The sequence below is a fragment of the Corvus brachyrhynchos genome, unplaced genomic scaffold (assembly GCF_000691975.1).
Source record: "Corvus brachyrhynchos isolate BGI_N302 unplaced genomic scaffold, ASM69197v1 scaffold307, whole genome shotgun sequence".
Lineage (NCBI taxonomy): Eukaryota > Metazoa > Chordata > Aves > Passeriformes > Corvidae > Corvus > Corvus brachyrhynchos.
Genome location: NW_008239288.1, coordinates 455,147 through 481,650, shown reverse-complemented (window position 1 = coordinate 481,650; position 26,504 = coordinate 455,147). Strand labels below are relative to the sequence as shown.

The following is a 26,504-nucleotide window of genomic DNA, read 5'->3' as shown; positions in this document are numbered from 1 at the left end:
CCTTCCTATCCATGACATGAATATTTTTTCACAAACGCATGACAAAACTTATTGTCCTTTTAGAAGACAACATCTAATTATTTATCACTCTTTAAGAAAGAATTATTAATTTGGAAAAATTTTTCTTTCTGAATTTCTTTGCACTTTGTATGAGCCATAAAACCTCAAAGGATTTATTTGAATTTCAATACCATCTCATACTTTTATGAAAATATACTATAACCCTGCCTCAGTAATTAACATGAAGATAGGACTCTTAGTCTAAAAACTGAAATCTCCCTGTTATTTCAGATTTTCCCTAAGTATGCTTTTGATTAAGTAATTACTGAACAGCAGTGTTAACAATTTATCTATGATAGAGAGCATGTCACAAATTTCCTACTCATGTTCCTGCAGTTTATGCCTTTGCCAATGTGTTTTATGAGTATTTATTAAAGATGATGCCTTGAGTTAATAACATAAACTACCTACTAGTTTCATAATCATCACTGCAGTGCAGAAAGCTTTAGAGTTATGGTAGTTCTGCATTGACGATGTCAACAGATTTACTGCATTCATTTCCTTATGCAAATATTCCAAAAACATACATAACTTTATAACCTTATATAGTGTACTGCCTACACGAGGGTATCAAAGCTTGTGAACATGCAGAGTAGACTTTAAAGTTGACAGCACAAGTCGTGATGCTCCTTCGTTTCTTGTTTATCTGTTTTCCTAATATTAGAACTCATTTAAAGCTGGATTTTGTAGACACACAGGGACTTCTGCAGAGCCCCTACAGTAAGAGGGGAGCCTGCTCATGGTCTTTACATGATGTGTCTGTCTATACTGAAGTCACTCATAAGGAGACTGAATGTGAACTAAGCAGACATTTGTGATCCATTTGTGATCCCTGTATACGCACAAGATTTGCCCCTGCGTGGCAGAGCTTGCCTCTCTCTTGCAGGACAACCTTGTTTCCTCCTGCAGTTTGTCCATTTTCTCCTCTCTTCCCCGGGAGAAGCATGATGCTCTCTACTCTGACTGCCTCTGCTGCACCTCACCAGGAGAGATTTACAAAACACAGACCCTGGGGTAGGAACCCTGAATTATATTCAGGTCATTGAGAGAAGAAGAGGGTTAGAAGGGACCCTGTAAGATCTTGATCTTGATCTTGATCTTCCTTTGCTATTACCCAAATTGAGATTAATTTTAGTTATGTCTTATCAAACTCATGTCTTGGCTAACTTGTTTTTAGACACTTTGGTAACAGGAACTTCCTTGATTTCCCAGCAGTTTATTCTGTCTTTCCCATTCCTTACAATTAAAAGCTTTTCACGAGGTCTAGTCTTCTGTGTGACAGTTTAAGCCTTTACTTACCTGTGACAAATCTATTTTTTCCACACAATTCCTCATGTTGATATTCTGTTGATATCTGATATTCCAAGAGATTTATATTCTTTCTTAAAACATAATTCCCAAAACTGGTTGCCATACTCTGGAAGTGGCCCTACCAGTGTTTAGTAGAGATTAATGTTTAGATTCCATATCTTAAAGACAATATTCCTGTTTATTAATCCTAGTAGAATATTTCCTTTTTCCACAACAATATGATACCATGGTGTTGAGTCATGCTATGCTTCTGAACTTCCATAGCCTTAAATCCATTCCTGTTGCACTGCTACCTGGCCTGTGGCTCATTTCCCATATTTGTGGTAACATCTATGTGAATAATTTTACTATAAGTCTGTTTTCTTCCAAGGGTCATTTTGGGAGCCAGAATCTGACAATATTAATGTCTAGCTGATCTGAAAAAAAAAAATTACTTTTTAGAACTTGGAAGACATGATAATCAAGTTAGCTATCAATAACTCTCTGTCTACTTATCTGGCAAACAGATAATTACACATCAAAATAATGTCAAAACCAATACATAATAGTAGTCAGCAATCAGCAATAAATTTTAGATCAATTATTTTGGCCAGGTACAGCCTGGACGACTTTCATAGAACATTGTATAGAACTATGCATAATTTTGCAGAAAAATACGTCTTAATTAAACATGGAGAGTATCTGGAATCAATACAGATGCAGAATGCATTCACATTAATCTTATTGAAAGAAATTATGTTTTATTTTAGGAAAAGAGCAGTACAGAGAGTTTCAGTCACATCTTGAAGTCCTTCTGCTACTGCTATCATGGACATTTTGCTTGAGAAGGGACTACAGGATGCAAGACCTGCATTTCAAGTGAGTTTTTTTAATTAATAAATAAGTATAGGTGAATTAATGCATGCAAAATAATTTTGGCAGGGATAAAAATGGAAATAGCTAGAAAAAATATTGAATGGATTAGCACACTTAATTGGTCTTAGGTTGCCTAATGAACAATTAGCCTTGTGTTTAATCCCTCTCAATCCATTCGTCTTTGCAGCTCTTAGTCTCTAAAGATAAACATGGATCATTCCAAATGTGCTTTTGTTTTTGAAACTACTCATATTAGTATTTAACTGTAATCATTGGCATGGAAACCATCTTATAAATGGGAATGGACAAAAATGGGACATACTAGAGGACCTATTACTTGGTGCTTTAAAAAAAGAATTGCAAAAAATTTGCAGCACTCTAAAATACTACCAGCATAAGTCCTGTTGATTAAATAGAGATGAATCTACATGGAAACTCTTTTTAAGACCTTAGGAACACACTGTTGACCATTCAGTAAGTGGCATTTCAATGCCAGGCCCTGCTGACCATGATCAGACAGTGTATCTTAGGTACTTCAATTATTTAGTATGGTCTAGGTTCAAGAGCCAACATATCAGATGAGTATTTGGGGTTGCCTGTACTACAAGTGGAGAGAAAAAGCATCAAGATGCATCCATGGGTGCCTCTCTGTGTCTCCCTATCCCAGACTGTGAAAAATTTCTCTCTCACATGGACATCCATCTTCCCTTTCACCCAGTGCATCCAAGGAGTGATTATTTAGCAGTCCCAGTGTGACCAAGTTAGACAGAGAAAAGGGACTTCTCTCATACATAATGGTGGTTTGTGCTCTGGCCAGTTAAATCTTCAAAGCAACTGCTTGCCTGTTCAGGGGGAATTCAAGACTTTGAAATTAATGGTCAGGAAAAAGTGAGTTGGACTGGATGTGTTTTAATTCACTGTGATATATTAAAACAGCATGTTGATTAATTTGAAGGCTAGAGGGAGCATTTTTTTTGCAATATTAAGGTGCTCCACAAATTACTACAGATACGAGAGTAAATGCTTTTTATTTTTTCCTTCCTGAGTTTTTATTATTTTCTTTTTTTTTTCTTTGGCAGTAATACTCTTCTATGCATGAGCCTAACAGATGTAAAGGGTTCTCTAAGGAGCCCTTGGTGCAAGTACCTGTGGCAGCTTTATTAGAACCTCTCTGACATTGTCCATGTCCTGGACTGTTTGGGAAATATTCTAGACTGGCCGGGGAAAAGTTTGAGTCTTAATAAAAGAAGAGAGATTAAACAAGTGAGGCACAAAGTGTGCCTAGGAGTCATGAAGTTCTGGATTCTTGCCTAATGCCACATTCATCAGGCTTAATGTAGATGAACTCTGTGTGGGTTTGCCAGCAGCAAAGTCAAACATCTCATTTGAGACCTCCTGGCTCTGTGATTATGATCCTGAAAGCATGAGCAGCTTCTGCCTTTTCACAGGCCCACAGCTGGAATACCCAAATGAAAACCCATCACACATCTGGATCCATCACTCAGCTCTGCAACATTCATTGGTACATTTTATGCTTGGAGTTGGTCTGGAGGCTTCCCTTCTACAAAGGCTCCTGCACATGACACATGGTAGACAATGCAGGAGTCAAGCATGCCCTCTCTTTAGCAGTGACTGAACCAAGAGAAGCCATGGCCCACACAGATCCTTCTGGCAAAGACAAAGAAACAGGTTGTCCAAACTGCCTTAAAAAGTTTTCTTCTGAAATATTACTGTGGATGTGAGAGCTAACAATTACTTGGTTGGAGGTGGATGTGGTTGCAAACTAGGAATGACCAAAAACAGTCAAGAAAAATTACAGCAAATTGAGAGGTGACAGGACAAGGACATCACTATGGCTCTGTGGGGCTCCTGAGGGCTCTTGGAGCAAAATGCTGGCTGGATTGAGGCTTGGAGAACAGAACAAAGGAATAGTACAAAGGATTTCTTTGAAAAATATTGTATTCAAGACAAGGGAAGTGAAGCCATTCATTGTCTGTACTCATCTTTTGGGTATGGGTCCAGACGAGCTACTGGAGAAGGCAAAAAGGAAAACAGCAAAAAACCCAAGCTACTTAAAAAAGCAAAGGGTGAAAGAAAAGCAGTTATTTCACTGAGTTAGGAGGAGATGACTGAAGGGAACATTACCTAAATGAACGTTAAACAGTCAAAATCTAATCTCTTTGCAATATAAAAGGCTGGAATGGAAAAGAAAATACTAAATTGCTTCAAATTTCCATAGCAGAGAGGATAAGAGTGACAGGCTTGGTTGCAAAAAATGGGATGTAGTTAAACTTTTGGAAACCTTCTGTCCATAGGAGCACTTAAGTGAATCACTTAAGATATATGCTATTGCAGGGGACTGTGAAATGTCTGTTGTTGCAGATTTTAAGGAAATCATTCAACAAGTATCAGTTAATAAAGGTTTAAAGACAGTTTATCCCATCTTTGGAGGGGGAGATGGATCAGATGAGGTCCTTACTGATGTCATTACCTGTGGAACTATAAGTGCTGTGTTCAGGCAAAGGGAACGTTGTGTACAATCTTTGAAAATGAAGAATCTTACTTAAAAAGGGTCTCTTTCTTTCCATTTCTACCCTAATGGATACTGCACTCTCTCAGGATAAGTTCTAATTGGAACCTTGTGCCCTCGGCAGGAAATCACAGGGACTAAGGAACCCTCTTACTCTGCAGCTGCTCCCTGGACATTGATTAAAGGTAGTTAGGGCTAAATGCAACTATTTATCTGCTTCCTTCCTTAAAAAAATGTGGAATAGACAGGCATATAAGTAGAAGTAATGTAAGACTTGACTTCATCTTACCTACAGGCCAAAATACCTATGTTTTGGGGAGTGGAAGCATCTCCCAGAGATAAGCAGCCACCAGGGCATGGCTGGGTCACACCCCTCCTTGCTACTGCAAGCTTCAGTTTACATTCCACCTTTTGGCCAAAAACCTGATACACAAATCTCAGCTCCCAGGACCTGGTGTTACTTCCAGACTAAACTCTTCCTTTTTTCATACTGAATAATGCCACTGGAAATATGTTTATGTGAGCTGGATACTCAAGGTATTAGCATTAATCTCTAAGCTTTGTCCTGGATATCTGCTTCTGGGAAAAAAATCTTGTTTAGATGACTGATATTATTGAGAATTTCATAATCCTTATAAATCTCAAAAATTTCAATGACACAATAAAAATAAATCATCAAACCTTATTCATCAGAAGTCTCTAATGCTGTTGAAGTGTCTGATATTTCCAAGAGTCTTGCAGTCTCTGAAACTGTTAAAATAGAAACACCTTTCCCACATTTTCCTTCTCTGCCTTTAACAAATGATGGTTCTTTTAACCTCCTTCTCCCCTCTTTGTTTGCTTAGAGGATCAAAGCCTTTTTATTTATTTCTTTTTCCTCCCAAGCAGTTTCTGGAGTGTTAAAAAAGCACCACCAGTATACTGAGTTTACATTACAAACAAGTTAAAATTCCCAGTCTGTCAGAGCTTTTCTCCTAGGATACCAAGGAAAGCAAAGTTCAGCTAAACTGCACAATTAATCGGATATCACTTCTGAGTGAAGAAGAAAAGGCTGCTTTAAGCAGAGCTCTTCTCTTCTTAGAGATTTCAAGTCCACTTCAGAAAGGAAAGTTATTATTCTCTGAAAGTTATCTGATTTTATTTGTATTCCTGGAGCTACTCCATTAAGTCATGTTCCCTTTTCACCCATAAAATCATCTTAATGAATCAGCTGTGGGATTGGCCATATGTAAATGTGCCTTATGACAGCCACATTGACACGTGAATGGATGAAAAAGACATGGGTTGCATGTTGCTTTTGTTGGAAGAGCAGTGGGGTTTGTTCTGATTTTAAGACCTGAGGTAGAAAGTTTATTTCTTTTCTTGGTTATGAAGAAAATGCTCTTTTCTTATTATTCTAAAATAAATGTATTTTGTAATAATGGTGTGATAAAGAAGCTTGAGCTGTATGGTTTAGGAATATTTGGCTAAAACAGACTTGAGTGTTGGGCTACCATTCCCACACAATTGCTCTCCTTTTCCTCAACTTCTGAGAGCTAAGACTTGCCTGATAAATAAACCTCGTTGTCAGTCGGTGTAGGATGGGCTTGCACCTGTTTAATAAAATGCACTGTCTGCTGATCTCTGGTATTGTCAGGGCTCTTCTAATGCCATGGTGGCTGCAAGGAGGAAAATGAGCAGCCCAATTAAGAGGTCCCAAGGGAATACAATGAAACACTTGCAAAGTAGATTTAACAAGTGTACTTTAGTGTGTTCTCACAGTGTTTGGAAAATATATAAGAAGATTCCTATAAATTTTGCAAATTTTCTAGTAAAATGTTATTTTATGGACAAGTATTTCATAATAAGTAAAACAAGAAACTTAATAGTCTCTCTGCAAATAACGCACTGCAACATCTATTAGGCATTGTAAGGTATCCTTTTCACACAATTTTATCAAAGTTTAATCCAATATAACTACATTGATGCCCCACGTGGGTGTTTTTTTCCCCTGCTTTTTGCAAGGCAGAGTTAAATACTGGTAAAATACATCTGTTAAAAGGTAAAATCAAGATATTTAATTTGTGGTGTTCGGAAACATCTGGAAATCTTACAATGGAACCAAATGACGTGTCAGTTGACATATAGTGAAGATGTCTTTGTGACTGACTAAAGATTAGCAAAAATGCCATTAAAAATATATGATAAAAAGCAAAGAAGTCTATGGCCATATTCTCGACTGGTGACACTCAACAATCAAATACACACATAATCTCACCAAAAATTATAATGAAGCTTTTTGAAAACTGATTTGTCGTGGCAAAACCAATTCTATTTTTGCTTTAAAATATCAATTTTGAAACAATCTTGCAGGGAAAGATAATTTTTGACATTTCTTAGCCACATGAGCTGATCCAAGCATATTTTTTTAATACCTTAGCACTGAACCCTACATGTGTTACTGCAAAATATCTTTATCTTTTTTCCTCCATCCTTTTGTCTATTTATATGTTTTCTCTTGTCATGAAAATACAGAGAAATAAAAGGGAAAAATTAATCATTCTATGAGTTCTGGAAACATCCCCAAAATTTGCTTATTGATTTTTATCACATCTCTGGCTATGTGAGCCTAACAGCAGGCCAGCCGATTTCTGCTAAGCATTACAAATGTAGTATTTTTAAACACTAGCAGAACATGTCTTCTCATGCTTTCCTGATAATTTCTTCGCTAGATGATGCAACCAATATGAATGAAATTAATAATAACAATATAATATATAATGATTATAAAGCAATACAGAAATTGCTAGGCAGTAAGTATTGGATCCAAAAATATCTCTGCCAAAAATCTCTTACAAAACACATATGTAGAAATGTTCCCTCAAGCACAGCTGCAGGTGTCCCATTGTGGAGACCTGGCTCATACAAGCTGGAGGCAGTTTGGGATCTAAGGAGACTTAATCACAGCTACATTATGGAAAACAGACAAACATCCTGATGTGGTGACCTGTACTTTTAACTGCTCAAGCTCAACAAGATCAAAGCTGGTCTAGGAGCCTCTCAGTGAACCCTAGACCCTAGACTAGCTTCCCATAGGGCTCTATTCCTCACCAGGGACGAGGAGTGTATTTAACCTGCATTCCTATAACAGAGACAAAATCTGGATCATCTCAGCCCTGCTGTTACATACCTATGGAGCAGGGAGTCACATCACTGATGAAACAATATTTAGGAACTTTTAGGGATGAAAAAATTTAGGAATATATTTAGAGATAAATTTTAGGAACTTGGGGGTGAAACAATATTTTGTAAGATTTTCAAACCCTTTTCAAATGGTGTCCCATCCTACACCTCAGCGTCGGTTTGACCACATGGTGTTCAATGCCTATTGCAAGCCATTAATGTCCCTCAGTGTTAGATTTGGCTTCTGCCACATTAGTTTTGCTGGAAGAGGTTTAGAGTCTCTCAATATAATCAGACAGCCCCTTGTTGCCCACTTATCTCAACCAGCTTCTTTGTAGGGCTCATTCCAGAGAAGAATCCCAGTACTTCCCAATCCCAGACTTGCTGAATTGCCTGCAGCATCCTCCTCCACAGACCACAGGGCAGGATCTCAGCCAGCTCAATGTGTCCTTTGGAGGACCAGCCACCACAACCCACAGAGGCTGAGGCTTTGCGTTTCTCCAGGTGCAGCATTTAGGTAACACAAAAATTGTCCCTGGTTTGTGTGTGGTCTCATTAGTGGAGCTTTTCATGGGAGTGGAAGCTAATGTGTAAGTTTTACTATATTTCTCAGCTGAGGGTGCTCTCAGTCACTACATTCTGCACATTTTCTCTTCTCTTCTCCCTGTCTTCCACCAGCATGTCATGTTCTAGACAAAGATTTTTCTCAGTTTTCAGGTTCCCTTCAGCTCTTTCCTCCTGGCAGGCCCAGGCCCCAGCTCCTCCTCTGTACCAGTGGGAGGTGACTTTTCTGTACCTCCCACACCCTTTGATACTCTTTTCTTTCTTTCTTTCTTTTTTTTGTCAATCCCTTCTTCCAGTCTTTGTGGATGCTTTTCCTCTGATGTCATGCCAGTCCCAATCTTTTCATTTTGCTTCCCTATTTTATTCTTCCCTTTGTTCTCTCCTCAAGCACTCCTCATTTTCTCAAGAGCATTTTTGTTTCTTCTCACCTGCATACTCTACCTCCCCTATTCAGCACCCCTCCTTTCAGGTACCCTGTTCCTTAAAGGGTACTCTAAACTAACCTGTTCATCCTTCTTCACATGAAAAACCAATTATTCCATTATTTCTCCTGATACAGTTCTGTCATATGAATTTTCTGACTTTGTGGTCACTGACTTAGCTTTTGGCTTAATTCTCCCTTGTGTAGACTTTCTTAATTTTCCTCTGGAATCTGACAATGTCTCGGTTGACTTCACCACCTTCATCTGCCTTAAAATCTCTTCTTCCCACAACTGGCTTATCATTTAATTTGCTTTTCTTCCAGCTTGAATAGTCATTTGAGTATCTCTACTGATTTTTTTTCCTTTTCTATCAAGCAATTTTCTTCTCTGTATTTTTCCCATTTTGTCTCGTACGGAGATATTTTCCTCAATCTTTTTTTGCTTTCAAAACTTTTTTCCCTTCTCTATTCACTTTTCTAATGGAGAATTTCAAGGTCTGGCAGCATCCGCCAGAAGTCTGCTCCAAGTTCCCATTTCATCCATGAAAAGTTTATCAGTGACTCCCTCTCTGCACACCTTGTTTGACGCATATTTGATCTAGTTTATATACTTGGTGATCATGCTGTTCCCCTTTGGATGTACTGGGAAAGTGACTTGGAAGGTCAGGGTCATCAGTATTATCAAGCTCAAGCCACTTGCCAGACTTCAAATTGCTCTGAAGGAAGGCTGCCTCAGTAACTGGGGTTAAGACCATACTTTTACATGTGGATATGTTGGGTCTTAGATGGTTTGGAAAAGCTGCTAACCTGATTCTTAGGTTTTGGGGAAAGCTTGTTGCTTTATATGAGGAGCCCATATGTTCCTGCACAAGCAGGACCATTGCTGACTACAGAAATACTCCCATAATCTCAGAATAGCTATGAAAAAGAGCATGATAATTGTTCCAACTACATAATTTTATATTTGAAAGGACCAATATCAGATAAAAGCAATATAGTTCTACAGCCTATTTTTTTGTGTGCAATTTGCTGTAACTCTAGTAAATTCTCTTCTTTTTGACTTTAATAGGTTCACAGTGTTTTACCCCCATGAAAATTCGCTGCATTACTCTTAAAAGGCAGCTGGAATCAAGACAGTACATTTTTTGCAGTATTTTTTAAAATCTGAACATGCCTGAAATAAATGTCTGAAAACCTCTTAAGACAATAGATAAGCCAGCAAATCCATTGAGATCACACAGTGGATTCTGGGTTTACCTGAAGAAAGAGACAATTGCACTAATCTGCAATGGTAAAGGCACTTCTAACAGCAAACTGTGGTTTTGTCTCAGTGGAAATACCTGACAATTGCAGGTATTTCCCAGGCATCATTGTGCCTTGGAGGATTTTTTTTTTTAATCATTTTACTCCTACTGCTAAATTAAACTCAGGATTTTCAGCCAATCTGTATTTTCATAAAATGAAATGTGTTCCAGTTTTTTCTGCCAGTTTAGGGCTGGATTATCAGAGTGAAAGTTGTCTTGCTAAGTTCACAGCAAGAAACAGTGACAAGCAGAGACTCAGGAGGATGGTACCACTGAAGGATACTGCACTCCTCTCCTGCCACCTTTGGACCCCAGGTCCACCATGGTTTTGCTCTGGACATTCAGGGCTGGCTGCAGGGGCAGGGTGGCTGATTCTCCCTCTGGTCACCCCGTTTATTTGGCTGTAGATACCCCTCCACTGCAAATGCAACCCACTCAGGCATTAAAGCACAGACTTACTCTCCACACTAGGAGAGAGCAAGAGAACAATCTTCTCTTTAACTCTCTGACCTGAACTAAGTTCTTGATTAGGCTTTAAACCAGCTCTCAGTTTTATATCAATAAGCAGAAAAATGCCCCAACAGTCAATATTACACCATCTTCACAAGAGCTTACGTAGCTTAGAATAGTTACACACATTCCCACATGAACAGTAATGCTGTCTGATCCTGGAGAGTGTCAAACAACTTGGTGCTGTTCTGCGGCATCCTGAGAGTGACTTTATCAGTGACAAAAATTCATGCCAACTGATTGATAACTATAGTACAACAAGTTGGAGCAAACAAGGTGCAGCAATCCTGATAAAATTTTACAGGACTTTGAAGACAACTTTCAAAAACTGATCAGAGAATGAAGTCCCTTCAGTAGGATGCTGCTGGCAAATTTAACAGCCTCATAGACAGGATCTCACACCCTGTGAAATCTTGAGGTTGGATTCTCAAATTGCACTGCTAAACCAGACTTTTGGTGAGTGCACATCTCATGTGACCCACCTGAATACTTGTAGGCAAACACAGAATTTAGCCCACTAGCTTTAAAGGTAAAATTTCAATTTGACCCTGGCATAAGCAGCATTAGAACCAAGTCTTTCATGTCTTATAGTATTCCATATAGGACTCCGTGAGCTACAGCACAATTTATGTTCTGTAGGACACTGCCATGGGCGAGTTGTGTTCACAAAAACCATCCAAATAGTTCTTTCTTTAAATGCCACTACATGTCCCTACACTGCCTTCATTTCCAAATTCAGCTCCACTTATGTAACACAGACCACTGAACTGAACGATAGCATTGTTTGTAATGTATTTCTTTTATTTTGGCTTTCCAGTCTGATTTAGTACTTTGCTTTGTCACATTTATTTAACTGTAAAAACATTATGTGGATCTAGAAAGATACTTTACCCCTGAATCTTGCTTTAGATCCACTCTTTCAATGATAAAATTAGAATCTTACTCCTAGACAAGGTGTCAACATTTGCCTAAAAAAACTTTATTCCTTTATTTGTAGAACCTTGTAAGTAGGTCATCAACACAAGTAACCCAGGCAAACATCAACAGTGATTAGAAAAGCATCTTTGCTCGAGCATGAAAGTCTAGTTTTAATGTACTCGATACCAATGCCATTTTACTTGTCTTTAAGTTACAGAGCAGTAAAGCAACTCATATATTTTCTATTTTGAAGTGTGTTTTGTGCTTAATATATAATGGAGGTCTCTAAAAATAGTGGGAGTAGTGGACAGCATCATTCTTAAACAAACACTTAACAAACAAACAAGAAAAAAAGCCACAGAAATTAAAGTATGAAATATTCTAGTGGAGGACAATTAACTTGCATTGCTCTTCAAATAATTAAGAAGCAATTGCATGATTTGTTACTGATTTCACTCAAAGGATGAACATTACAGAAGTACAATTTTTCTATTACCTTAATTGTGAATAAAAGTAGCTTAATGTGCAATTTTTCCCAATATCACTGGAGAAGTTACATTTTCTTTTAATACGTTTATCAACATAAATAACAGCAGAAGACGTCATCATGATTTAGGTGCATTTCAAGACAATGAAAGAAGTAATTTTCCTAAAATACGTATTTGATCAGGTGGGTTGTGTGATTTTCAAATTGTTGTCATGAATATTTAATCAACATGAGACATATACTTATGCAAGCTGAAATAGGTACCAGTCTGTGTCCCAGGCTGGTCTGTTTCACAGTCTTCCAAGTGTTTTTTAAAGCTGATTTAACTAATTTAAAAAGAAAAAAAAAAAAGGAACTAAAATAATCTTCAGCAGGTGGCATAAACTGAGAAGAAGCCAGAGAACTCACAGACTACCAGAAAATCCTTAGTTCAGTTCAATGCAGTATTGGGTGTGATGCCTGTCTAGTTCTTCATGAATTGCTTGGGTTTTACCAAGATTGCTGAAATCTAGGGATGTATACGTAAAATGATCCATATCCACTGTGATAACCTGGGGGGATAAAACCCCCAAAACCCAACACTCCCCCCCAAATCCTCCCTATACACTGGCAGGGAGCTGCAGTTTCTCACACCCACATGTGTGTCCCAGCAGATACATGTGCCTGGCACACACACAGATGCAAGGTACGTACCCACACACCTCTAGGTCTACAGAGGGTTAGATAAACACCGTCTAGGAACAAAAAACACAGCCCTATGAATCTGTACATATAAAATATCCATATGCATCCAAGCAAACACATAAGCACAGATACACACACCTACAAACCCAGAAACACAGGGACGTGGGCAAGGCACATCCACAGGCTCAGGCAGCCCCGGAAGCACACACACATCTACACAGCTGGCTGTGTACTCACATGGACACACAGATACGTGGGCAGATATATATGTGAGGGAGAATTACAATGGCTCTATCATCCATGCTAATTCCTCCTTCCTTTTTGAAGTATTCCAATTTTAGGATCCTGGAGAGAGCCAGGTCCCTGCAGGGGAGATATTCCCAGAGGAGCAAGGCACTTCCAATTTCTTTAAGGTTCCCCACCTCTCTCCCCCTCTCTTCCAGCAGCAGATCCAGGGAGATGAGCTGGGCAGTCAGCACAGCTCTCCCAGCTGCTGGCTTGGCACTTTCCACCCTAGCTTAAGGAAGGGTATAGGACGGCAAGCTTAAGATCTCATCCCTTCACCCCCAAAGCCTGTGGAAGCAGGAACCTCTGGGCAACATCTGGACACAGCTCCTTTCTGCACACTGCCCTACCCCTCCTCCCCCCACCAGCTGTCGACTTCAGGGGTCCCCCTGCACCCTACCCTTCCTCTGCAAGTGTAAAAGCCCTTGTTGCCCTCCATCTCCCCACTTCCCCGTTTCTCCTGCCCCCCGAATCCCGTCAGGAAACCTCTTCGCAATTCACTGCTCTAAACTTTTTCCTGGCTGCACAACCCGCATCCGCCGGGGCAGCGGCTGCGTCTGGTCCAGAGGGCAGAACGGGGCGGGGGTGGGTTGCAGGGACCCGGGATGCAGGGATCCAGACTGCAGGGTGTGGGATGCAAGGAGTGGGATGAGAGGATTGAGATGCGGGATACGGGGATGTGAGGACCGGGATGCGCGAATCCGAGACGCAGGATGCAGAGACGGGGATGTGGGATGCAGGGACCAGGACGCGGGATACCAGTGCCCAGCTCCTTACCGTGCAATGAAGATAAGTCCTGGTGAGGGTCTCCAGCTGCTCCCGGGCATCGCGGGCCTCCCGATGTGCTCGTTAAACATCCACCGGAGAGTCTCACCCCCCAAACTTGTGTGAGCTGCTTCCTCTGGGAACAATCACCCTTTCTCCCCCCCACCTTGGATCGGATCCCGATGGAAACTCATCAAGGCCTCCTAAGTGGTCAGAGGTAAGCTGTGAGGGAAGGAGAAGAAGAGGGGGACAACGGGACGGAAAGGTTGTGATCACCAAGCGATGATCCCCTTCCTTTCCCCTCTCTTCTGGAGCACCCGCTTCCCGTTCCTCTGACCAACTTTGGCTCTGCTTAGCCAGGCAGCGCCTGGGACCGGCTCTGTGATTTGGGGTCCCTTTTCGCAGCCTGGCATCTTTCTAGATTTCCTCTCCTTTCCGGGCAAAGGGGATTGGTGCAAAGCTTTAAATTAGGAGGCGACCTAGAGTTGCAAAGACAGGGAGTGGGAGCTGGCTGGCGTTCGGAGACCGCCTCCCCCGGCACTCGGCGCTGCGCGGAGGGGCCGGCTGAGCCTTATCCCTACCATTTATTCATTGACTGCGCTCCTAGTTCTCACTCTGGAGCTGTCTATTGCTCCTGGCACGGCCGGGAGCGGGGCTGTGGCAGAAGCCCTGGAAGGAGGCGAGCCCCATGCTGCGGGGCTCCCCGCGGCTGTTTAACTGCGCCGGCAGCGCGGGCAGGAGCGCAGCCCGGTCCCGGGGGGAGGACACGGGTGTGGGGGGGCCGGGACACGGGGACGCTGCTGCAGCCTGGCAACCCTGCATCCCTGCCCCGAGCATCCCTCCCCCAGCACCCTGATTGGACGGGGCCGGGGCGGGGGGAACACACACGCTCCTCCGAGGATGCTGCGCCCCGGCACTGCGACTTGTCGCATCCTCAAAAAGCCGGGAGCGGGCAGGGTGAGCACAGAGCAGCCGGGAGAGCCGAGGCAGTTCAGGGCGTTGTATCACCGTCCCCCTGCCTTCTCGTTTCCAGCTGGCTTGATCAATTTGCTTCTGCTTTACATCTCCTAGAAAAAGAATGTATTTATGTATGTATGCATGTATATATGTATTGGTGGATAGATAGATAGATAGATAGATACAAAGAAAACATACCAATATATGCACACAAATATATGTATACACACATATGCATTTTTATGTACAGATACATGTATCATCCATAGTCTTTGTATTATCTCTCTATATTCTAACTCCTATACAGGAAGAGAGAAGAAAAATAGTTACTGAGAAAAGATCACTTCAGGGTGCAGCAAAGCTGGATGCAAAGGGAAAAATAAAGCTACTTTTTGGCTTATATATATTTGAAAACCATAGGTTTACATCAGATGGAGTGTTAACAGAAGGTCGTGGTCCTAAAGAAAGGATTAAAGCCGGTGAGGTGAGTGAGCTGTAAGAGTCACTGAGGACAGATGCATTGACTTCAGAGAGGGTGAATTTAAGCCATGCTGCATGAAGCACTGCTGGTGTTATTATATGTGGCTTCATTGCTCATTCTCTGCTATGGGGGACAGCAAGTGGCTGCTTCCTGCTGGTTGGGTGTAGTATGGAGAGGATGTCTGTAAAATCCCAGTACCTCCCTTTTCATCACAGCTCCAGTTGGGACACTGTGAATTTCTCACTCTTCAGCCGGCAGAGGCCATTGTCCACTTTTCCCTGAATGTTTCCCCCCACCTTTGTACTTAACCCCAGGCAGCTCCCCACCAGTGCTCAGTTAAAGCAAGGAAAGAGACACTGCAGTCAGGAGCTGCAATCCAGCAGCTCACATGGGGCCACTATTGTTTCAGCAGCCATGGTTCTGGTAAGGAGTTAAGCAAAAGTAAAAGGAAATAAAACAAAATAATCTGCTTCTGCTTTGTAATATTTTATGTTTAGTTATTTAACATCTGTTTACTTTTGTGATCTACCCATTACATTTGAGGTATGTGGCTAATTCAATGAGTTTTTTCTTTTTTGGAAGCCAGGGACATTTGCCAAGATGTGCATGTTAAACTGTTTCATTAAGGACTAAAGTTAAGTAGGGAGCAAAATGAAAGACAGCAGTTTCTCTCAGGTTTACCCTTCTTTAGATTGGATCAAAATGTACATGAGACATTGCTTAACATCAGGGTAAACTGGAATGAATAGGAAGTCAGTCTCATGTCTTTCAAATCATAGCACAATTTGACAAATAGGTTTGGAATACAAATTTTTCAGAGTCTTGCAGGCTGATTGCCAGGAAAAACTAGTGAAAAGAAGGATCTGCTTCTGCATTGTTTCGTACATAGCAATCATGCCTCGAAGTGAGTATGAAAGTAACTTTTTCATTGGGCAGGATATAAAACCCACTGTGTATGAAATTGTCCACCACAGGCACCAAGCAGAATTTTGCTGAGGTGTATTGTTTGATTTCCAGCAGGTCACTTAGAGCCAGGGAGGTGACCCGGTCATTTGTTCTGTGCTTCAAAAAACATCAGTGGTACCCATGGTTTACTCCCTTTCCATGCCTTGCTGCTGTGCAATGTCTGATATCAGTCCCTAACACTGCTACTACTTGCATTTACACGTGATTCCTGGCTACTGATAAACAGGAAAATAAACCTGAACAGTCAAACAAGCTGTCGGCCAAGGTACAAGGGTTTTATTCCACTTTCTTCCAGGGCTCTTCCTCACCCAGTTCTCCTGGCACAATAGGGTCTCATTTTAGCAATAAGACAACCTACCCTAGTCTTTCTAAAGCAGGATTCTGGAGACCTCATTTCAGTTTATGACTCTGGAAAACCATCTTTAGTTTTGCAGGGAACACAGCTGTGCCTCAATTCTCTTTTGGGATAGCACGTGGTGCATCCACATAGGATATGCTGAGATGCGGCCACGTACTGAGCGTGTGTTTTCAGTCAGGTGTTCAGGCTTACAGGTACTCACAGTGTGACAATGAAAAGCCATACAATGATCTCAGTGAAGCTCTGGGCTAAGCTGTGTTTGGGTGCTACTGGCAAATCATTCATTTCAGGCTAAATTGAGCACCTCATGCTACACTTAATTGTAGAGACACCCACGGTTAGACAAAGAAATCAGGCTGTGCAACTTCTGCCAGGGGACAGCTTGGAGAAAACAATCAAAAGCCCTCAATGTCTTTGACCTGGATCCAAAGGAAGGGCTTTAATATAAAATGTATTTATTTATTTTCTGCCTGTGAAACAAAGATGGTAAAGCAGCACTAAAAATTCCTGAAATAGGACTATTTTGTCTTTGTGAATTATCTATTAGTGAAATAGTAGTAATGTCTAGTTTAAAGATCAATTCCTTTCAAATTGAGCTCTCACATAACACCAAATTGAGTTCATAGAAAGCTTTGATGAGCTGAAGAATTTGTTTTTATAAAATTTGTGAATGTGATTAACAGGCTTATCACCACAAACAAACACATGCATGCCTTTTCCTTACACAGAATTTTAGCATGAGCTTCAAGACTGTACACATGGGAGCTTTCCAATTTTACATTTGATGGCAAGAGAGTGTTCCAGCAAAACACTTTGTAGGGTTCTCTAACTTGCTATAAGCATCTGTTTTGGGACACACTCAAGTTATTTGCTGATTAAAGACTAAAAGCAAAGATTTAGAAAAATTGCAAATGTGCTTGTACAGCCAGTGAGTGACCTATAGATTGGGCCCAGCCTACCTGAATAATTAATGAGGCTTATGGTCTTTCCTCCTTTCCTGGGACCTCACAGAAATGGACGGGAACAGGGATGTAGATCAATGAGGTTTTTTCTAGCAAATTGCTCCCTGCCACTTGATTTCCAACAGCCCTGCATCTGTTTCCTGTGTGGAAGTGATGTGTGAGTGGGCAGGATCCAGTTCTGTGGCTCTGCTCTGAGCTAACAGTTGTGGTCATCACCCCAGGGCCAATCCTGGCTTATCTCTGTGGTTTGAGGCACACACCAGAAGCACCTAGAGATCATATCATGTTTTCCTGGGAGTCTGCCAGTCTCAGGGTACAAAACCCTCTTTGGATGGTAGTAGTCTCAGGGGTCTAGATGTGTCTCCACAACACTATAGTCACCTCAGTCTCTGTCTCCTGAGGCATAAAGGCAAAAAGTTCATAATGGCTGATGCAGGGATCTACAAAACCCCACAGACTCTGACCCATCCCTACCTGCCAGTTGTAAGGGACACAGACATACTCCAAAGGAACAGTCCAGTGGCACTCATCTTTCAGAGGAATATGGTAATCCCTAGGGAAGATCCACAGCAATGAAGAGTGTAAGAGGCGTTACTCTGTCATTTTCAAGGTCTTCATGGATCGCTGTGGAAAATTACGCACTGCTGTGGTTGCTGGCTGCACACCAGTGCCCACCAAAGCCCCTCTACTTCCTCAGCTGGGCAGGGCAAAGAAAGTATAACAAAAATAGACCCTTTATTTTCTCTTAACAAACAACACTGATGGTCTTCATCATGAAGCTCATCATCAAAATGGAATGTCTTCTCATTGTTAAGTGGTTTTGAAGAGATTTTAGGTCAATACATATGGTGCAGAAAGTCCTCATGTACATTCAGTGCTAATCCTCTTACAGCTGATTCATGTGGCATCCCTTGGACCTTCAGTGACATTGTTATTTCCTGTCAGATGTCCTGTGATGGCTTTCTTAGCTGGCTGAAGGGATACTGGCCTAGTACCAACATGAAGAATATGCCATGACATACTCAGGCTTTTTTTGGGTATTCTGAGCCTCTCTCATGCACAAGGACAGTGCCAACTCTGACTATAAGGCTCAACACAACAAAAACCTGTGCTTCATGTGGTATGGTCTGGCACATGGAAGAAAGACTTCATTCCACACTGTCTGTGCACGTGCAGCAGCATCCTCCCTTCTGCCTCCATCTCCCATGACCATCAGTGTCTTTACCTGCCTCTTCTCATCATCTTCCCTCCAGCCAATTTTCCCATTTCCTTCAGTCTCTCTCTGCCTTTTTCACCTTCCTTTTTACTCTTTAGATAGATGTCTGCCGGCTCATGCCTGTTAGCCATGTCTCCAGTTAACCCCAAGGTCTCCTTACCCCTTCTCCACAAAGAAACTTCTTTCCACAGAAAAAACCCAGCAGCTGTTGTTCATCTTTGTCAGCTACAAGAGGCGAAAAGGTCTGGCTTCACTGTGGGAACCAGCTGCCCTCTTTCCACCTCTGCTTCCTTCTCAGAAATCAGGTTTCCCAACATACTGCTGGAGACACATGTGACGTCCAGATGTTGTCCAAATGGGGCTCCTTCATAAAAATACATGAGCAGCAAGGGTCCCTCCAGGTCCCTGCAAGATGTACAAGTACACACACTCCACTTGCACCCTCCAGCCCTTCCCTAGCCAAAACCCTGCTGCAGTTTGTGCAGGTGCAGGGATGAACATAACACAGGCTCTGCCTGATACGTGAAGGACACCTTAAATCTCCGCCAGCTCATGACTCTGGGTCCAAGGTCCATCATCCTTCTGCCTCTTCTTACTCCATCCTTCCTAAGTCTCTGATATAGGAGGTCTTCTGAGAGGAGACTCTAGCCTTTCCCAGGAGGTGTAGGGGACAGGGCACGGCACAGTAGCACATTCCAATCTCTGCCATATTTAAATTAATATGAACAGATGACCCCATTCTACAAAATACTGACTGTAATCTCTTTCTCTTACTGTGCGGATACTTGGGTACCAGATACCAGAATTTCCTACATATTTTGCTTTTGACTTAAGTCACCTTTATGTTTCTGTGCATTATTATTCTCTTTATTAGTGTCTGAGCTGCTAGCAGTCTGGCTTCTTCAAACTCCTTCCTTCCCCCTGAAAATCCCCTAACATTTCTTCTCTGCGAAACACTTTCCCTTCCCCCGTTGCTCTTCTCTGCAGGAATTACTGCATTTACATATTTTGTTTAAGGTGCTTAGGAATTATCGACAAGTTTGCCTTGCCCCTGGGGGGTGATGTGACACAATCAAGCTGTGAACCACTTAAAGCATTGACTGGCTCATAGGAAGGATTACTTGTGGCTCTGAATTAGGGCATGGGCCAAGAAATGTAGCACAGTGCTGTCAGGGGCTGTGGCACACAGATCCATTTCCTTTATAATCCCATCCTATCTATGACCTACCACATACAGAGCAATGTAAAAGATCTAAATTTTCCCATTAGCACAAGGTACGGGCTTCCTGCAAAATAAATTTTCTCACAGTCCCTACACCACTGCCTTGCAAGCCTGAAAACCCTGTTTTTATTATGTCAGTGAGTTTATTTCAGAATTCTTTCACACTGAGAATCCATCTGGATATACTGCTTTCGAAATGTCCTGCTGAGATTCTGCTTTGCCACTAGTTAAAAATGAATGGATAAATTTATACACAGGAAGTTTATTGTATTTTTCAGCTGAAAGATATTCTAGATTTTATCTTGGCTTAGATTTTTGTTGGTGGAATTTTGGTTTTTATTGTGTTTTTTTTAATTTTTCCCAACCATTTAATTTTACTAGCACCCCTGGAAGGAACAGAGTCCAGAATTAGAAACCTGAAATAAAAGGAATGAAGTTCCTGGAAATGAGACTGGGACAAAAAAAGCAAGAAATCCAAATCAGTCACAAGCTAAGGATCTTGAATTTCCCTTAACAAAGACAAGCCATTTTCCAACAGAAAAGACATACCTGGCCTTGTAAAACTACTAGTAGCATAAAATATAATTGAGCAGATGGTGACAAAAATAGCACTTGAGCTGTTTAAAAGCCTTTTATTGGATGCCTCTTCTTTTTTTTTTTTTTTTTCTTTCCCCTCTGGAATGCTGTTGTTCTCTCTAATTTAAGAAAAGACAAGAAATACAGGGAAATTGTGAGATCTGTATGTTTTTCTTCAGCTTGTTCTATTTAAATTGCACACCAGTAAATGTGGTTGAGAGAATAATTTGAAGTTGCAAAGCAATGAGAACTAACACTGATAGTGGAATCTTAATTCAGCTTCCTTGTGCATGTGGATACCCTCCTTACTTGGTTTAACACTGTCTTTTTTTCTCTTTCAGAAAATCCTGCCACATTCAGCACCCTAAAGAAATAGGGCTTTGTCAATAATTTGATTTTTCTGCCCTGCTCAGTGACTCTGCCTTGTACTTTGTATACTGTGCACTTGCCTTACCCTGCATTACAGGGAGAATGGTCCATTTCTTTTCAGAAAAAACATTCAAGTGTTTTGGAACTTTTTTTTTCATTTAGTTTTACTTCATTCCTGAGGTAGGGGCTGGTATATTGGTTTTTTGTTTCCCAGATAAGATATAGGCATTAAAACCTGAAAGTGTTAGTGACTTCTTAGTACCTGGTTTTTAGGAGCTCTCCACTTTCAGAATAATTTACATGATACCTTGAAGCAATGGCTCACCTTATATTAAATCTGTGCTCACAGTTGGGTTTGTGCAACCCAGTTGTTGGGTTTTATCTGGTCCTAGAGTTTGACTAGGAGAACATTATTGTTTTCTTAGACTCATTCTCATAAGTGATGAGATCCTTTTGTATGAAATTATGCACAGATGCAGAGAATCAACATGGAGAAGTCCATCTCAACAACTCCGTTTTGGCAAGGGTGTAAGCCATTGTAAGATGAGCTTCATGATGGGAAATGCTCAGTAATTAGGCTACTGCTTGGTATTAATTCTGGAGTTCTAAGAAATAGAGAAAAGAAAAGAAAAAAGAAAATAAAAGAAAAAAGAGAAAAGAGAAAAAAGAGAAAAGAGAAAAGAGAAAAAAGAGAAAAGAGAAAAAGAGAAGATCCCCAAAGTAGAGATTCAAGATGGATTTTGCCCTAGTAGCTCTCTTATAGTACGGAAGGAGCACTACATGTGGTGACAGTTATCAGATCCTGGCCAGGGAACAGAAGCAGCTTCCTAAGAGCAGTGGTTTGTGATCACACCAAATGTCCATCAAGGACAGTATTTTCTGTCTAATCCTGGTCAGTAGCATGTACTTAGAAAAACTTGGGAACTGGGCAAAATAGAACATTTTTCTCTTGATATACCTCTTATGGCTTCCAGCAACCTGTGCTTTAGGGACTTTAATCTTCTTTTGATCCCATTATTCTGTTTGCCTTTACAAAATCCTGCTGTGGGGATTTCCCTCACCAAAACAGTCAGTGTGTGAAAAGCACTTCCATTTTTTTTTTAAATTTTAAGCCTGCCTCAGCAAGAACCCTGATCTACTGTGTTCTGGGAGACCACAAAGACTTTTTCCTTCCTCAGTCTCTTCAATGTATTCATGGCTTTAGACTTTGCCATACCCTTCCCCTGCATTAAAAGGTGAAAAATTCCAGGCTGTTCAGTTTTCTCCTCATGATTTGCTTCTGTCCACATTTCTGCCCTTCTCTATTCTTTTTTAACTTCACAGTCCCTTTTTCTGAGATCAGCACACCACCATTTGGAGCCCTCCAGGTGTGGAAGAAATACCTATTATTACAGTCTCATAATGATGATATTAGTTTTCTATTTTTTTTTTTTTTCTCTTCCTTCCTAAAGAGTTGTAACATTTTCTTTGTCATTTTGACAAAGGAAAGCTGAGCTGGCATTTTCAAACTATCATAAGGAGTAGTATTTAATTTAGAGTCCATTGTATCACATGCAGAGCTAGAGTTATTTTTTGTCTCATCTGCAGTTTTTCACATTCATCGACAGTGATTTTCATCTGCCATTTTATTGTCCAGTCAGTCAATATCATGAGATCCTTCTGTGCCTTGTAGCCACTAGTTTGGCTTTTTACTATTCTGAGTATCTCTCTATATAAGTAACAGTCTCATGTCTCATTAGTTAACCATTTTCCAGATCTTTCTAGACGATGTTAATCAGTATTAGTCCCAGAACAGACTTTTGGGAAACTCAGTGAGAGGGGGTCTTCCTTTGTAATGAAAACTGAGCACAAATCCCTACCCTTTGCTTCCTCATTTTCAGGCACCTTCTACCTGCTCTTGTCTTTGCTAAGTTTTCTTGAAACTCTTTCATGAGGATATTTGTCAGAAATGTTGCAAAGACCCAAATACAGGTCACCTGTATCTGCTTGCTTATAGGACCCAAAGAGCTCCTGCAGCCATGAGCAGCACAGCTTTCCCCATATCAAGAAGCTATTCCCAACAGATTTTTCCACACATTTTAAAGGCCATTCCTTGCTAGTTTTCTTAGCAATTTTCTCGTATGACAGACAGACTTATTCATCTCTTTTTCTCCAGATCACCCACAAAATACTATTAAACAACAGCTGACTTATTCTACTCCTTTGGTAACAGGGCTGAATTAAGAAAGAGGTTACAGGTCACAGATCAGCAGTTTCATATCTGAATCCCTTTATCACTTGGGACTCAAAGTTTTTTATTGTTCATTTAATCACTTTTTTTTTATATATTCTCGCTCTTGACAGCTAGATTTGAGACAGATCCTCAGACCTGTCACCTGTAAAGAAAGGCTATGGTGAACACTGATGCAAAAAAATAATTTGTGTTTTCTGTTATAGCCTTAACATCCTTCAGTGCTTTTTCTATACCTGGGCTATTTATTGCCCCTGTAACTCTGGCATCTTTCTTCTGAGGTAGTAAAGTAAAAAAAATTGCTATCTGTAGTTGTGCTTTTTTTTGCACATTTCGCCTCAAAACTCCTTCCTGTTTAATGTCTGACACTGAAGCTTTTATAGATCATAAAGCAATTGCCTAAATCCTATCTCTAAGACCAATAGACCATTGACTGCAAAAGAGGGAATAATGTAAATAAGCTATACTGAAGATGAACTTCCCAACTGTTTGTGAAGACATGGGTATTTGTGGCCATTTGGATGGCATCTGAAGTGACTTGTACAAGTGTGAGGTAGATGCCAGGACTCATAAGCTCAGTTTAGTGGAATATCAAAGTACACTTCCAGCTACCTCTTCCATCAGTCGAGCTACACAGGTTTACTTCATCAATTCTTACCTGGCTGTCAAGGCTTGCTGTAGAAAGTCTTGCAGAGAAGTAAATGGGAAATACTTTGCTGACACTGCTCAAAAGAACTCTCATTTCTTGGACTGGCAATTTCATTTCTGACTTCCTCACCTTTCTGGTCATACTTCTAAACATTAAAAGAGTCAGAGATATTACCCTAGCAGTAAACCCCCCATTTTTTCTTCTCTCTCTGTTTCATATTTCCTGAATTGCTTTTATGGGAGCAAAACAGGAGAATGGGAAGTGAAATGTCTAACCTATTACACCTGACTGATCAATATGTCTTTTTTGCACTACAGCAAAAAAATGAAGTTGGCTTAGGTGGTTTCACAGCTTACAACTAACTTTCTTTACTTCAGTCTAGGCAGCCCCAAAGGAAATACGTGCATACTAAAGAGTAAAAAGGCTTGAGGACATTTGCAAAGGAAAGACACTTCCCTCTGGTTTCAACTCAACAGGCCTTGCTGACACGGTTCAACTAGAGAAAGAGGAAAAGTGGCACCAAGTGCTTGCAAGAGGCCTGGCAGATTTATTACAAACACCAGCTACCTGTATCTAACATATAAACACATATTGCTAAGTACTTGAGACAACCCTATGCTCAGAGGGTGGCTGTCAGAATAACTTTAACTTCCTGAATTTGCTAGTCTAGAAAAACACCTGCTACTGATGAAGAAGATGAGACAGGCAAAGGAAAGATTTGACTTGCCATAGATTATGATCCAAGCAACTGAGACAGAATGAAAAAGGTCTGAAAACCAGTTGACACATCAGCTGTGAGTCGTGGTGCAGAAAATTAGACCTCAGGAGTGTGAAACATCCATGGCAGGAAAGGGTAGAGTGGCTGCTTTTGGATCACTATACAGTCGATGGAGTGAAACAACAATTTTTTCCCCTCTTTGTTTTAATTTAGAGTGTGCAATAGATCTTACCCATTTTTGACAACTCTTTTTAGATGTAGGGTGTTAGATGACTCACATCCTTAAACTGCCTGTCTCCCTCTGCTAATTGTAAAATGAGTCTTGCATGCACCCTGGACACTTGGCCAGATGAACACCTCTGTAGATGCTGTAATTGATGTCTGTGTCTGAGCCCTGAATGTACCTGGTGCAGTGGTCAGGGGGGTCTGCAGAGGGTTCTCTGTGGCAATGCCCATGGTCCCTTCATGTCACACCTCAGCAGCCCTGTGGTTCCCAGCCCTGCAGCTCCCACAGCACAGCCATGGAACCGTTCCCTTCCTCTGCAGTGCTGCCAACGCTGTCAGCTACTGAAATGGAGAGGATTAGGAAAGAATAAAGAAAATCCCTACAGCTTTTTTGCCTTGGGGCAGCAGAGGACTGCAGGAATGGACACGCCAGGATCACCTTGATTTATAGAGTGGCATCCTAGTTGGTGTCATGTATTTAATCCTTTTGTGCCAGCAGCAAGTTGAAAAGTCTGCATTGTAATGTTGAATTGTATAGTTATAAGTCTAATTAAAAAAAAGGAGATGTAAAAAAAAAAGTCTTTTTAGGATTTTTAAAATCTAAAATTTATTTCCATGTGACTGAATATATTTCTATAGCAAGTGTGAGGAAATAACAGTGAAATGGGAAATAAAAGCTACAGATAGAATGCTTTTTAAATTTTATTTTTGTCTTATTAGCTTTAGAGAAATAGCAGCAAATATTTTTGTATACTGTTTTGCTCTGACTGATACATTCATGTTCAAATTTTAATGTTGCTAACAGCCATTCTCTCAGCAAAAACGTATTTTTGTGAATAGATTCTACTTATGTTATTTCTTACAGTGCTAAAACTCTGTCAAATAACTATGTAAAATATATATCTGTGATAAAAGATGAGTGGGATAGAATGCAGGTGGCTGCATGGAAAATGAACTTAGCAGCCTTTCACTTGCACTGCTTCCTAATAAGTTTCTCTCAGACACTAGTACTGTAAATCTCTGAGATGCTCCTAATACAGCAAACAGCAAAATAAACCTGAACTCATCTCAAAAATAAGTGACTTTCTATTAAATAAGCATTCTTCACTTATTTCTCTGCCCCCAGAATTACACTTGTCTCAAACATAGAAAAAGTGAGATCCAGCACGACCACATTTTACCCTATTTATGTTTATTTATGCATGCTCCCCCAAACAAATCCTTCCAATTTCATACTTTCTGTTTTTAGTGTGGAAGTTGCTACCATGAGAAACATGGTAAAACGGTATAACTCTGTGATAAAATTTACCATTCCACAGAATCATAGAATCACTTAGGTTGGAAAAGCCCTCTGAGATCATGGGGTCCAACCATTCCTTCAGCACTGCCAAGGCCACCACTGACCCGTGTCCCCAAGTGCCACCTGCCACACCTCCAGGGATGGGGACTCCACCCCTGCCCTGGGCCTGTTCCAGTGCCTGACCACCCTTTTGGGGAAGAAATTGTTCCTAATATCCAATCTAAACTTCCAGTGGCTCAGCTTGAGGCTGTTTCCTCTTGTCCTGTTGCTTCTTACCTGGGAGAAGAGACCGATGCCCAGCTGGCTCCACCCTCCTGTCAGGGAGTTGTAGAGAGTGATAAAGACTTTCCTGAGACTCCTTTTCTCCAGGTTAAGAATTCCCAGCTCTCTCAGCCACTCCTCATCAAATCTGTGCTCCC

The 26,504-nt window shown here is 40.9% G+C and overlaps 1 protein-coding gene across 4 annotated transcripts in view; it reads right to left on the bottom strand.

The window, feature by feature from the left end:
• GRM3 (glutamate metabotropic receptor 3) overlaps positions 1-14,595 on the bottom strand; it is a 102,562-nt gene extending 87,967 nt beyond the window's left edge. For all 4 annotated transcript variants that reach the window (XM_017740380.1, XM_017740382.1, XM_017740381.1 and 1 more), the window contains exon 1: positions 13,869-14,595. The gene's annotated coding sequence lies outside the window, so the exon portion shown is untranslated. The remainder of the gene's footprint in view (positions 1-13,868) is intronic.
• Positions 14,596-26,504: the final 11,909 nt, after the last annotated feature.